Source organism: Haemaphysalis longicornis, unplaced genomic scaffold (genome assembly GCF_048455015.1).
Source record: "Haemaphysalis longicornis isolate Haplotype H1 unplaced genomic scaffold, Haemaphysalis longicornis Haplotype H1 scaffold_7, whole genome shotgun sequence".
NCBI classification, from domain to species: Eukaryota; Metazoa; Arthropoda; class Arachnida; order Ixodida; family Ixodidae; genus Haemaphysalis; species Haemaphysalis longicornis.
The window spans coordinates 126,534,633-126,548,319 of NW_027526422.1; the positions used below are offsets into that span (position 1 = coordinate 126,534,633).

Here is a 13,687-nt window from a genome sequence, read left to right on the forward strand (position 1 = left end):
GTCTCCCGGACGCAGCATTACGCCAGCCAACAGTTTTCATGGTGTGTTGTGTGCGACGGAATCGACCACAGTGGAACTACTCTTCTCTACTCTTTCCTCACCTTTTTATCTTTACTTTTCTCTCTCCTATCAGATTTCCCCTACTATTTCCGCTTTTAGACTGTGTTAAATGTAGGTGAGCTCTCATGAGAGCCTAATAATATCCTCAGTTCATTTATTTTCCTTCTTCCTTTAAAAAGAAATCACTTCCCCCTGATTGCTTTTTGCCCTGATTTTTTTCCTGGTGGCTTCCCCCGTATTCGCGCATGCGCTGTTTGTGGATATATCCTTTTGTGTGTGGTAAAAGAGTTCAGTTGATATGCAGCGCTAGCCCTGTGTAGTCTTTTTTTGTTTGTCCCGTCTGTACAGCGCTAATTTAACATGTTTCATACGCCTCCCCCCCCCTGTATGCGTCAGCTGATTGTTTTCGCAATCTATTGAGGTGCTCTTTACAACTACTTGCTTTTCTAGCGAATGAAAGTTCAAACTGGACAAAGCTTCCAAGAAATGCTTGTAAATGGAAATCGTATATGTGACTGCACAAACACGCTTTCTCTGCCTGTGCCGGTGCCTGTCTACGACGCCTCTGCAGCAGGTGTGTCAACTTTTTTCTCCAGTTGAAATGCTTTTAGGTAGTGGCCCTTGCATTAGCTTAGATTCAATAACCGTAAAATACCCAAGCCTAATAATACTATGTTATGTTCATCATGAAACTCACTCAAGGAATTGTGGAACTATAGCTTTCAGTACTTCCAACCACAAAGAAATTAATGCAAGTGTTCATTAGTCGCTGCAGGGCTCGTTACCTTTTAAAATTTCATGCCCCCTCTCCCAGAATAAAGAGGAAAATTGTGTGAGGAACTAACTATTTCCAGCAAAGCTATGGCAGGTTTATAGCCAGTAAACCGACTGGGCTAAAAGCCAAAAAACCTTTTTGAAGAAAAAACAATATCATTATTAAAATAAATTAAGCACTGGAGAAGAGGAGAAGAATGAAATAAACAAATACAAGCAGAGGCAGCATAAAAGAGCAAAAAATGAAGAAAGCAAATGCAATTCTACGAGCAGTTAGACACGAAAGCTTGCCACGAAAGAACAGACATTTCAGGAGAATTTTTAAAAAATTAGAAATTATGTACCCTATTTACACCATGTACACAGAAAATCAGACATATTTCAGTGGTTTTAAACAAGATGGAGCTGAAGTAGCCAAATCAGTTCTTGCCTTGAAGAAGCAGATTGGAGTCAATAAGAGAGAAAAACAGTCCCTGGTGCTGAAGGGGTGTAACTTTCATGCAGAATCCTTCGTTTGCCCATTTTGTCGTTTTGCCTGCATGATTTATTCCTCTCTTTTTTTCGCCCATGGTGCTGTCTTTGTACTGGCCATTTCCACGCCATGTTTTTTTTCTCCCGATTTTTTTTATCTTTTATTTTATGCCAGTCCTCTCCTTTCCTTTCAAGTTTCCTGTTCCCATTTCCACATGTAGCACAGCCAGCCGGGCAGTTCTTCTTCTTTCCTTGGTTAACCTCCCTAGCTTTCTTCTACAGTTTCTTTCTTTCTTTAAAGTCGCACATTAGTTCATCTTAGCCTTGCTCTTACCATCACAAACTTCCCTAGAGGTCTGGTGGTATTACTGGTGGTGAAATAAAATTTGTTGGATGAGAATTGCTTGTACATATGACCCTCTTCCTTTTTCTGTGTTTATTTTTGCTTGTTCTTGCAGCCAAAGAGTAATGTACGTATGAAACATAACTTGTGCGCAAGATTTTATTGGGCTCAGCTTGCACAAATAACTTCTCACACCTCAAACAAAACCGGTGGAAGGATGAGAAGGTAAGGCTGGCAATGTCAAATTTCTTTTTTTCGTTGCCGGAATTGCGACCCGGAATATGTTCTATGGTGTGAAGCACATGATACATGGGCTGATGGCATTGTGATGGCCCATTATTTTTGATGAAAATAACAATGCTGGTGACCACAATCTGAATGAGCATTAGCCAGAACGTTCATAATCAGCTACAGCATTACTGGAACCCAGCTTCGGTAATGCAACTTCGTCATCATCCTTGTTGCTGTGAGCACGCTGGAATGGAAGCGTGGAAATTCCACAAGTCTGGTGTGACACCTTTGCGGCCACCGGTTTAATGTTGGCATAAATGAGAAGGCTGTGCTAGACATATCGAATTCCTTTTTTCTATCGCGTATCGCATTCGCATATAGCATTCCTTCCTTTTATCTTGTGTTTACAGCTGAAGAACGTCTCCAGGTGGCACTGGCTGAACCGATACGTGCAGATGTAACTGTCACAAATTATAAAATTGAGAGTTCAGTTTATTGTCCACTTTCTTAATGACTGTCTAATGCAATACACATTAAGTGTCTGAATACTCTATATTAGCGATTGATAGTCTCATGCTAGGCAGTCTGATTCACCTGCAATAGTTATGTTTGGCAGCTGCTTCAAAATTAACCACTATGATTGAACTAATGAGTGGCAATAACAATTCATAGGTACACACAAATTAATTTACTTTTCAAGGGAGACGTATATCCTTCGTCAACTTCGCCTTGCACAAAATAAATGACGGTCCCATCGCGACCCAAGAAAGCGATGTGTGTTACCTCAGCATGCTTCCTAGGCGATTTCTGTTGACAGACCGATTTCCGGCTGAACCCGCAGGCATTTCAGGCAAAACCGCTTGCAGGCGGGGTGGTCCTTATAATTGGGCGTGCACAAAAGTGGCCTTTTCCATTCATTTGCGAATGCACCCAGGGAAGGACAGAATAATTTTTCTTAACGCCCCACCACACGGGTGCCCATCTCACATGAAGTTTACTCCTGCCCTTCCTCCTGTGTGCAGGTATATACATGGGCCATATGAGAGTAGAGGTGCAAGTAGACGTAATAAAACAACGTGGCTGATCCACCGAGTTTAAGAAATGTGTCATGCAAAGCATCAAATATGTTCTCGAAAATTTCAGATTGCGTGCTTCAGCGATCGAAGGAGCATGCACCAATCGCACACACGCATACAGGAGATTTCTGCACCTATATTCGGGATTACATTATGGCTTCGCCTTGTCCTGCGCTAGAAAACCACCGTATTGTGCAAATAAAATTACCATTGATATTATTAGTTGGCGGTTGTTTTATCTCTCACTCAAATAAAACACCGTTCAGTGAAAGTATAACAGCACTCGTAAACAAGAGCCTAGTTATACGCTAGGCATAGTAGAATGTTTCGTGCATTTGGTTGTTTTTAATTTACGAATCATATACGGTCAAAAGGAGCCGATCTGCCCAGCATTGTCTCGCGTAACATGATATGACCGGCTGACGGCGAGTTCAAATCGGCAGCAGCCACTACGGACATGTAGAGAAGGTGTCCTTGAAGATAGGCGGCGGCGGCTTTATTCCGTATCGTCAGCAGTCTTCGCAAGCTTGTCTTCCCAAGCAACGAAGTGACACAGCAGACAATAAGGCGTGTTAGAGTGAACCTTTGTAAATTACCCCCACATGAGTGACGCTCCTCACAATATACCGAAACTGAATTTGGCGCCTCAGCCCGACGTCCTCTTTTTGCTTAATATTTCATTTATTTTTGTTCGTCAAGCATAAATGCTTCGAGAAAACTAATAAAAAGCATACAAACTCGTAAAAAAACTCAGGTATTGCCATAAAGGTTGTCTAATTTAAGCTTAGGGCCCTAAAATTGTGCCTTATTTTTAAGAAAAATTGTTAGCCATATCTTCAACTACTGATCTGGCAACTACAGCGTGGCATCATGGCGGCATCCGTGTTTAGACACATTTTTGAGCCAGCTTTACCCGCCTGGCTAGCAGTCCGACCATGGAGGAGCCAGAGATGTTCTAGCGTCACTACAGATCACTGGATGCAAAACCAGCCGAAAACCACGAGATCTGGCGAAAACAACGAGAGGAGGAAGAACACAAATGAACCGCTCCTTCTACTTCGTCGTCGTCGTCCTCGGCGAGACACCTGAAATTCGTAACAGAAGCGATGCGATCGAATATGAAAACTAGGTGGTTTTCCCAAGGCCATGTCTAGAGTGCCGTTCGACGGTATTATAAGCAGTGCACTATATCGACGTTCACCGGCGTTTTGTGGCAAAATTGCCACGTCTGGCACTACATCGCTCTAGATAACGTAAAGCTAGGCAACATAACCTAAACATAGCATAGGATAACCTAACGCACACAAAAAAATCATTTGGAACACAAAAACTAACCTAAGGCGTAAAAATTATACTTCAATAGAAAGATGGAAAAAAAACCGAGGCAAGAACCGGTCTCGAACCACCGTCCTTGCGAGCACCAACCTAAGTCGGATCCTCAAACTATAACGACAAACGCTTTGGACCGGTGCTAGCCTAGTCTTAAATATTCGAATGTCGTCGGTCGGCACTCCAGCCTTGCCTGCAGCGGCCAGCGAGAGCGCCGTCGGACGGCACTCTAGACACTGAGTTTTCTCAATCTTGGGAGGGATTCGTAGTCTATAGCTCTGGCTGAACAGCGTTACGTTGAGCCAAGTCAGTTCCGACCCCATGGCCATTCGTAACTGTGCAATCAACTGTTCTTCCGAAAGAATTGCGGCTGACGCGGCCTGTAATTTAAATAATTTTGAAGGCGAAGCTAAAGAACGCGTTGCACAACGTTCGAAACCCTCTCGCTGGTGCTGGCGTTTCTCGTAAACGTGATGGTGGTAGAAACAAATTAGCAAATAGAATTTCTGCTAGCATCTGTTTAGTTATGTTATCACTTTACAAAAAACTTTTTAGAGTCATTTTTGGCTGTTTGGAATCTGCGAATGTCCCCAAATTTAAAAATTTCTGCAGTAATTATGATGTTCTTTTCCTAGTCCGAAACAGAGAGTCAACTTTTCCACAGCTTGTGAACGGCTCTGGAACCGAAACTTGCATGGTGCGGTGAGAAAAAAGGAAATCTCAAAAAATATCAGCGCCTTATACCTGAAATTTTTGGGTATGTTTTAGCCTAATAAGCAAAATAACCTTGAAAAAGAACTTCCCAGAACTTCGTACTCTAAATATAACTAACTTTCTGTAAAGGGGATGCATGACGCCACAACCGTCTTCGTTGTTTACTTAGCCGGCGTTTCATGCAACCGCTATGACTTTTACCGGGTTAGTGCTTTGTATATGTATTTTTCTTAATACCATATCTAATAACATCGGCTATCTTTTTTAATAAAAAGGCGCGGCCAAGCTCCCACTTAAAAGACGAGTCAAACAAACTTTTGTGACCAATCGGTGCACTGTGAATGCTTACGGCGAAGACGACGTCGACGTAAATGTGCCGGCGATTGCTGCAAAGCTTAAAAACTTTGGGAAGAATTTGAAGTGCCGCTGCGCGAACCTGTTCGGCAATGCAGTAGAATTCAACGTGTGGAAGCCATATCATCTCTTTTGGCACAACAGGCCTACGTTCCCCGAGTGGTCCACGTGAGCCTGCCCAGTCTAGTTTCAAAAGCAGAGGTGTTCAAAAGCAGAGGAGTACAGAAAAGCACTTTTTTCAAGCTTTATTGCTCTCCATCTTCAGGCACTCCATGTCTTCTCATTTTCAATGTTGCAGGCTGCTCTACTTCTGTGCCGCCAGTTCCTCGGCGCGGGCCATTGCTTCTTCAGCACGGCCTCCTCCAACTCCACCACCGAGGGCTGCGGTCGGCGTTGCAGTGAGGGCTAAGCAAAGAGAATCGAAGTAAGGTCAAAGCGTGGAAGCTATTACAGAAGCAGTCTAAATGGTTGTGTTCGCCTGTACCTGTTTTAAACAGCGCCCTCAAACTTTATATAATAGAGAACTTTATTCCGTTTATTTAATTGCAGGAAAAATGGCTACAAGTGCCATTGTAATTTCAGGTGTATGAATAGCAACAGTGTAACCATTTCCGAGTGCTTTAATTTTGCGAGCCTTAAAGTGGATTACCCGGATTTCAAGAGTCGTACGTGCGCGGCAAATGTAGAAAACGCTTGCTGGTTAAACTCTGGTGACACGTTTTTGTTGTTTTGGCCTAATACAGTTCCTGAAGGTCTATCCTGCAAATAATAAACTGAACAACGCATTTTGTCTGCAAAATACGCGTAGTTTTGTCTCACAGGTAGTCAACGTCTCTTGGCCTATTTATGCTGTTCTGAGCAAATTGCGGAAGCAACTGGGAGTATCGAATACCCACTTTCGTAAGCGGTGCTAGCATCAAAGCTGACAAATGCTTTTCAGACATTGTGTATTGTTGCATAAAAATCCACTCTGTCTGTCTCCGCAGACCACGCAAGCTTGCACCAAAATCAACGCTGCTCCTGTAAATTTTTCGAGAACAGTCTACATTCTTGTTCAGAACCTAAACCCACACAACAAAATTTGGGCTGTGCTGTAAATGTTAGACATAGTGACATCTATCTCCTTTTCAGCTTCTTGACGTAGAGTCTTCGTGCCGCTATAAAGGCTACATCTTCCGCTTAAATAATTAGTGCGTTGTTATACTGCGACGCATTGGCCGGTTTTACAAAAATTATTTGTTCTCAGCCATTCCCGAGGTTTCAACTGTATACTGCTTCAGAATTAGCGAGAACATAAGATGAAATCTTTTCTCTTTTTTGTAAATAGACATGTTTGCTCATTTATTCAGTACAGGTCTGCCATTGGTAAGCAACTCCATCGAACACTAACGTAAGACAAAACAAATCAACTTCATTAGAAAATATTTGATTTGAATCATGTTTGAAAAGCGTCACCTAGGATGAGAGCGACGAGAAGCAGAAGTGGGAGTCCAAAGAATCGAGTCATCATGTCTCTTCTGCTAAAAATCGAAAACAAAACCGGAATACCCTTTTAATTAAAATTTTAAACTGGCAACGGTGGTGGGGAATACATATTAAGTTCTATTTTGTCACTTCATAGAGATATGCACTGAACTACGTAATAGGCGATAAGTATTTTACGTGCATAATCATATTACCCAAATTTGTTTGCCATCAACTTGGCATTGCACAAATACGGAAAAGTTATATTTAGTGCCGTCGATGGAACCTTTTTAAATTCGGCTGAATTGGTCAAAACCGTGGAGTGTTATTTTATCATAACCACTTATTGAGTACACACAATAAAATTATTCTTCTAAGTAGAAAAGGTTATTATATAACAGGTCTACAATGTTTTCCTTCTAAAATCTATGAACTTTGTCTTTGACTAAGAATTATTTTGTAGTTAGCAGCTAAATATAACAAAAATACATTTGCACTATCTATAACTGTTGCGATGATAATTTAAAAAATAAAAATTTACAAAATCAAGTAACGCAAAGAAACTATGGTTAATGCGTTCCTTACCAAAGCGAATTCCTTACACAAGAACAACGCACAGTTTTACTTCAATAGCTGGTAAATCTTGGAAATTGGCGTGCCTTTTTATACACGACTGCCCTACTAAAGAATGGTACAGCCAATCACTAAGCGTTTGCTGAGATAAAAGAAAAAAGGAACCTCAAAAAACTTTTGAAAAAATCTCGAATGGCATAGCACCTGTAAATCCGAAGTGCAATGCACGTCGTCCCTGTTTTTTTCGTAGAGAGAATACGTTAGCAGGAAATGACATCTGAGTCACCATAAATTTAAGTGCAAACGTTACCATTGGTACCGTTGCCCTTTGTACCCACGAAAAACATGTCAATCTCCTCATCAAGACACGCCATCGCCAGCCTTTATCCGGCACCCAACCTAAGGTTATTGGATGCCGGATAAAGTAATTTAGAAGATATTATCCAAATATCCCAATGCAGCTAGCTACGTTCATAGAGGCAGGAAGCGCTGAAAATAACATTTCATTACCGCCATGGAATCCTGTCTGATAGTTTAGTTTGGAAAAATACGAAATTTTGAAACCGTTGTACTGAACGTGTAGGCACCCATTCAAATTAGTACCTTGTTGGATTACAAGGTATTTTCGCAAATCCGCCTCACAAATGGATTGTCTATGACAGGATAACGAAACCACGATTACATATAAAAAGGGAACACAAGAATACATTTCTTAATATTTAAAGGGTATTTTAAAACTACAGCAATAATTGCGAGGCGTTTAAATAAGATTGATATGACACATGAAATGAAAACCCGTCAAAAAATGACGAATGCGATATCATATCCTTCAACCCGGGTTTGTACATCGGAGTGAATCGGTATGAAGCTTTACCGCCTATTGAAGAGTAATGAGGAGAAAGTATGCCCGAAGGGAACCTCATGCGTCTGTTTATAGGGAGAAGTGACGTAGCCATGTTGATTAGAAAAAAAGCTCTGGTTTCTCAAAAACACATGACGCACAACTATTCTACGAACGTCTCTTACAATCCGTCTCATTCTCTATCGCGTGACATATTGTATTTAACAGCACCCACATCTCACCACCGTTCAACCCCGTTGTGTGCATCCCACCCAGCAAGCTGTTATTGCTCCGGGTATCATTTCTGTTTCCTAAAAATATTTCTACCATGTGCTGTGTGCCCTGAGGCCTCTGGATCATGCATTGACCTCTCCTGCGACGGATTCCAAGCGGATAATAAAGAAAGCAATCGGTATTAGCGAGAAGATTTTTAGATATCTTCTTCTGATTCCCCAAGAATACCCCTACGTTGAGACTGTGTTCTGGTAAAAACATAAATAAATGTCTATGTTTAAAACTGCTAATCCTACCTTAACCAATGATCCCACCTTTTAGTGTTTTGAGAAAAACTGCATAATTTCCGATGAGAACAAATTCAACAAGAACATTTTTTTCGGGTTTCGCTTAAAAAACTAACACAATTTCAGTGTTGCAGAAGTTAGCAACAACGTGATTTGTTGCTCCTACGCTATGTGCTGCCAAGTTTGATCATGCTAGAAAATAATCGATGCCTTCTACATAGTAGTAGGTGCTCTGGAAATAATATCCGCTCTCACATTTATGTCTGTCTCACACTTGTTAAGAAACTCAGCAGTTTTTCACCCACAGTCTCGCTCTCACTTCCACTTCATGCAGAGATGACACAATGACGAGAACAAAATGGTACCAGGCAATAAAGGGAAAGCAGTGAACTAAAGTTTTATTGCTCTCCATCTCCGGGCCGCTGATGTCGTCTCATTTTGAACATTGCCTAGTAGTCTACTTTTATGCAGCCATTTGGTCAGCCCGGGCAATTGCGTCTTCAGCCCGTCCACCACCAACTCCACCGCCCAGGGATGCGGTGGACGAAGCAGTGAGTGCTGCGCAAAAAAAAGGCAAATCAAGTCAAAGATTGGAGTCTGTTGGTAATCCGCATTTCAAATATTTACGTTCGCCTTTCCTACCCGATGCAATTTACAGCTCTAAAACTGCAGAAGTGGACAGTTTCTTTCAGCTGCTTCCTTGGTTGAAACAATGGCGATAGTGACATAGCAAGTTTAGACGCATATTTAGCAGCTTTGTTACCATTGGAAAGTCGTTTTCTCATACAATTTACGGGAATGACCACATCCGAAGGACCCTACATGTAGCGGGAAATGCAGAAAACACTTTTCAATCAAATTTGATGTTGCAGACATGTTTTTTGTTCTTTGCCCCAATACAAGGCCTGAGTGGTTAGTCACGCTTAGACACAGAAAGCTTAAAGGGACACTGAAGTGAATTTGTCAAGCTCCCGTTTTTGCTTGGACTGCGTAGACTGGCTCAAATTAGCACACTTTTCATCGTTTATCCGGTTGACAAATCGGTAATTATTTTACAAAGCGCGAAAGAAGAAAAACTACCATGCGCGGTTTGCGGCGGCCGCACCAACTAAAGCTGTGACGTTAGGAGGAGCGGGCACCGTGATTGGACGATGCCCAAGGTGAGCAACCAAACAGGTTTCGGTTTCGGTTCTGTAAAACACAACTGGTGGCGTTGTTGGATGGGCATTCTCAATAACTCAGTAATCATCGTACCGCGCTTCTGCCATGCTGTCAGCTGTGAAAATGCATAAAGATAAGCCTCCCAGGACGGCTTGGAATCGTAGCATTCACTAGCCGAGGCCTACGCAGTGCATGGACGCCCTCCGCGTACCCGCAGACGCCCAAATGTCATGCGCTTTTCCCCCATATTTGGAGCTTGCCTCACTCATGGCTGTACCGTAAAAAGCGCGTTCGCACCAGGCCAAGGGTCTGTTCATTCTGGCGTGTGCCCACTGCCCGCGAGCAGTCCGTGCTTATGGCAACAGCACGCCAACGAGAACTCGCTAGCGTGCCAGTGCCAGCCTGCGCGCCTTCTGTGAACTAGTTCGTGGAGCCATGAACGTTGCGGCTCAAAAAAAGGTGAACTCAATGTAGAAAACATCGGCAGACAACTAAAAAGTTAACTTACAAAAAAAAAACACGTACCCGGGGGGACTCGAACTCGTGACTTGCAAAACACTTGCGACAACAAACCCAGCGCCCCAGACCACTAGGCCACGAGACCGGCTTAGCCGACCTTGGTAATATAAGGTATATATTGTACAACACGTTTTTTTGGCATTTAGTTTTGGCATTTCAAGCAGCTTAGGTGACTATTTGTTGTATTGCGCTCGTGCAGTAAGCGTACCCCGAGTTTCCACAATAGCTCACGTCTAGCAATTTCATTTCGTAGATGGAAAAGCGTTCGCAGATGCGTAGTCGTGCTGCTGACCGCTGTGGTTGTTTGCCCAGCGCAAAAAAGTGCTTCCCGCACCCTAGTTTTACGCTGTACGGTAAAAATATCAGTTGATTTTATTTCCTTAGTACCTATATTGACTTCGCTGACTCTTCTCCCGCCTTTAAGATGCCTTATATTTTCCTACTGGCGTACCAGCCAGCGAAGCGTCGCATGTGCGCTTGTGCAGCGCTTGTGTGAAGCGACCTTGACTTGGAGCTAGATACAGTGTACAAACTAACCAAGTAAAGAAAGGCACATTCTTCCATTCACAAACGTGTCCTGTCTTCGTTTCAACTGAGCGAACGAATTGCGACGACCCGTCGGCGGCCGGCGGACGAAACGCTGGGCCGACTGACTCTGTCTGAAGGCTGGGGAGCCGTGCAGTAGCGCAGCCAATTGCGAGCTCGGCACCTGCTGACGACACACGAAAACGCCACAGAAAATGGGCGAGCGTCAAGAGAGGAGGACAGCATTTTCGAATTAATTTTTCTACTAAATAAAATCGCGTAAACACGCCCAGAGTGGTCGAAACATGGCCTGGGGACTCCGGGCTACAATTTGCGCTAGTAATCCCGCAATGTTTACATATCACTTCAGTGTCCCTTTAACTAAGCTTCTCCACTGGGGAATACGCCTTGTTTTCGGTAGCAATCCGTAGCATTGCTGAACAGTTTTTTGCGGTTATTAAAAAATATTGTCCGCAAGTAGAAGTATTTAACAGCCGTGGTTGCAAGCTGTAGAAACACAAAAAATTGAAGTGTTCTTTTGAGCCATGGTGTATAATTGCAATAAAAATACGATGTCACCCGTCCACGTTCACCACGTAAATTTGCTCAAAAATCCACAGGGTTCTTTCAAATCTTTCGAAAGCAGTTGCCCAATGTTTCTGCGAATTTAAAACTACAAAAAAGTACGCTCTGTGGTGTAATCCTTCCAGAGAGCAGCTTCATCTCCTTGCAACCTTCCTAAATAATTAGCGCGCGTTTATTTATCGTTACATCAGCTGTCGTTACTAAAGATACTCATTGTTCGTCGTTTGCGAGGTCTGAACTGCTGTTTTAAAATAACAAACCATAACAACCCATAGCAAAACAACACACTTTTTTCTTCTTTTGAAAAAAGAGAAGTGATTTGTTTCCCAGCACACCTTTTCACATAGTATAAAACTGCACCGAACACAACATAAGGTACGAGAATTTAACCACTTAAAAAAATATGTCACTTTGAAATTTTTGAAAGGGTTCAACTAGGATGACAGCGACGAGAAGCAGAAGAGGGAGTCCAAAGAATTGAGCTTCTTTTGCTGAAAAAAGCAACAAACAATCTAAACTGATCTGTATAACATTTACAAACTGGCAGCGGGTAGGCGGAATATATTTTATAAGTTATGTTTTGTCACTTTAAGAACCAATGTACTGAACTACTTATTATAAAATCTTTTTATCTGCTTACAACGAATATAGTAGCCACAAATGTTCCCGATCCACCTCGCATTGCAAGAAAACGGAAAAGATAACCCCTGTGGCTCAATGAATATATTCAAATTCTTCCGATTTATAGAACATTTCTCAACTTTTATTCTTTTCAGAGGAATTTCAATTTGACTTTGACTAAATAGGATCAAGTTTTGCATTTGCAATGCATCTAACTAACATTTGTAATGTATATAATTATGATGAAAAAACATTTGCATTGTGTATAGCTATTGCCCTGATAGTTTTAAAATTATAGAACTGAAGGAACGCAAATAAATTATAGTTGCTGATTTCCTCCCCAAAGAGAATTTGTCAGCAAGGAACAAAGCAAAGGAATACGTCGATAGCTGGTAAAGTGCAATAAATTGGCGTGGCTTTTTATACCGGAGTTCCCTACCACAAAAATTTTCCCACCAAGAAATAAGCGTTACGCCAGTTGCAAGAAAAATTTTTTTTTTCAGAGAATAAACAAAACCGAAGCTGCGCAGCACCTGCGGGCTTCAAAGTGCAAAGCAGATCGACCACCTTTTCCCGTAGAGAGTCCAATAGGTTAGATGGAAATGACATATAAATCAGAATAAATTGAAGAAGTGGAAACGTTAACCTTGCTACATTTACCAAGGAGGTACAGGTGAACTGCCTCATCAAAACCCATTATAGTAAGCCTTCTCTGACAGAAAAATAAGTATTAGTGGATGCCCGTTAAATGAATTTATTAGAAGCATGTGAGGTACATGGACGCAGGAAGCTCAAAAATACCTCACGTTGTGACCCCCCTGGCCTCGTCACTGATAGTGGACATTGGAAAATACAAAATTTATGAAGGCGTTTCCTGGGGTGAACCTAGTCTGGTAGGCGCAAAGAGGCTCTTTCAATACTTTGATACCACGGCTTTTAGAATGAAATTAGATACGAGCAGCTGAAAAAAACAATAATGTTTGCGGGTGCAAAGTATTAATGAATATATTTGGCGCCGGAAACCCTACAAGCTATAAATAGGCCCTGCTGTGTTTTTGCACTAAAGTCTCTTCAATCAACAGTGAGAAAACTGGAATAATCGCCTTATTTTGGTGATATCACGACTTCAGTCTGTATAATTTGTCACATAGCGGAGATGTTTGGTAGAAAAATGAAGTAATTTGTTACTCTTCCATGTCAGGGTTTATAAAATGTTTCAAAAAGCGCGCCTCATATTCTAAAGGTAGTGTGTATTAAACACATTTATACAGAAACAGCAGCCCATAAAATATTTGTGGTTTACGTTCTCGTAAACATCGAGATGAGTTGCGAACAAAAATCGTGAAATAGCACTCAGCTTGCCAGAAAAGATAGTTTAATAACATCGTGTGCATACCGCGATGCAGACACCGGGATCAGAGGCGCCTTAGACCAGCAGGTATAGACAATAACGGGCTAGAAACAAGCAACAAACATAACAAGCAGACACTAGAAGCACCGCTTTAACTGGAGATGCCAAAAGCCA

General features: G+C 42.0%; 1 long non-coding RNA gene across 4 annotated transcripts in view; it reads right to left on the reverse strand.

Annotated features, from left to right (window-relative positions):
- Window positions 1-5,608: 5,608 nt before the first annotated feature.
- LOC144145068 (uncharacterized) overlaps window positions 5,609-13,687 on the reverse strand; it is a 202,675-nt gene continuing 194,596 nt past the window's right edge. Inside the window, exons 1-3 of one of the 4 annotated variants that reach the window (XR_013317421.1) lie at window positions 7,402-7,480; window positions 6,808-6,872; window positions 5,609-5,757 (exon numbers count right to left, since the gene is read on the reverse strand). This is a non-coding gene — a long non-coding RNA (uncharacterized LOC144145068). Of the gene's footprint in view, window positions 5,758-6,807; window positions 6,873-7,401; window positions 7,481-13,687 lie in introns of those variants that run through there. The other 3 variants (XR_013317423.1, XR_013317420.1, XR_013317422.1) reach the window with 3 other exon arrangements.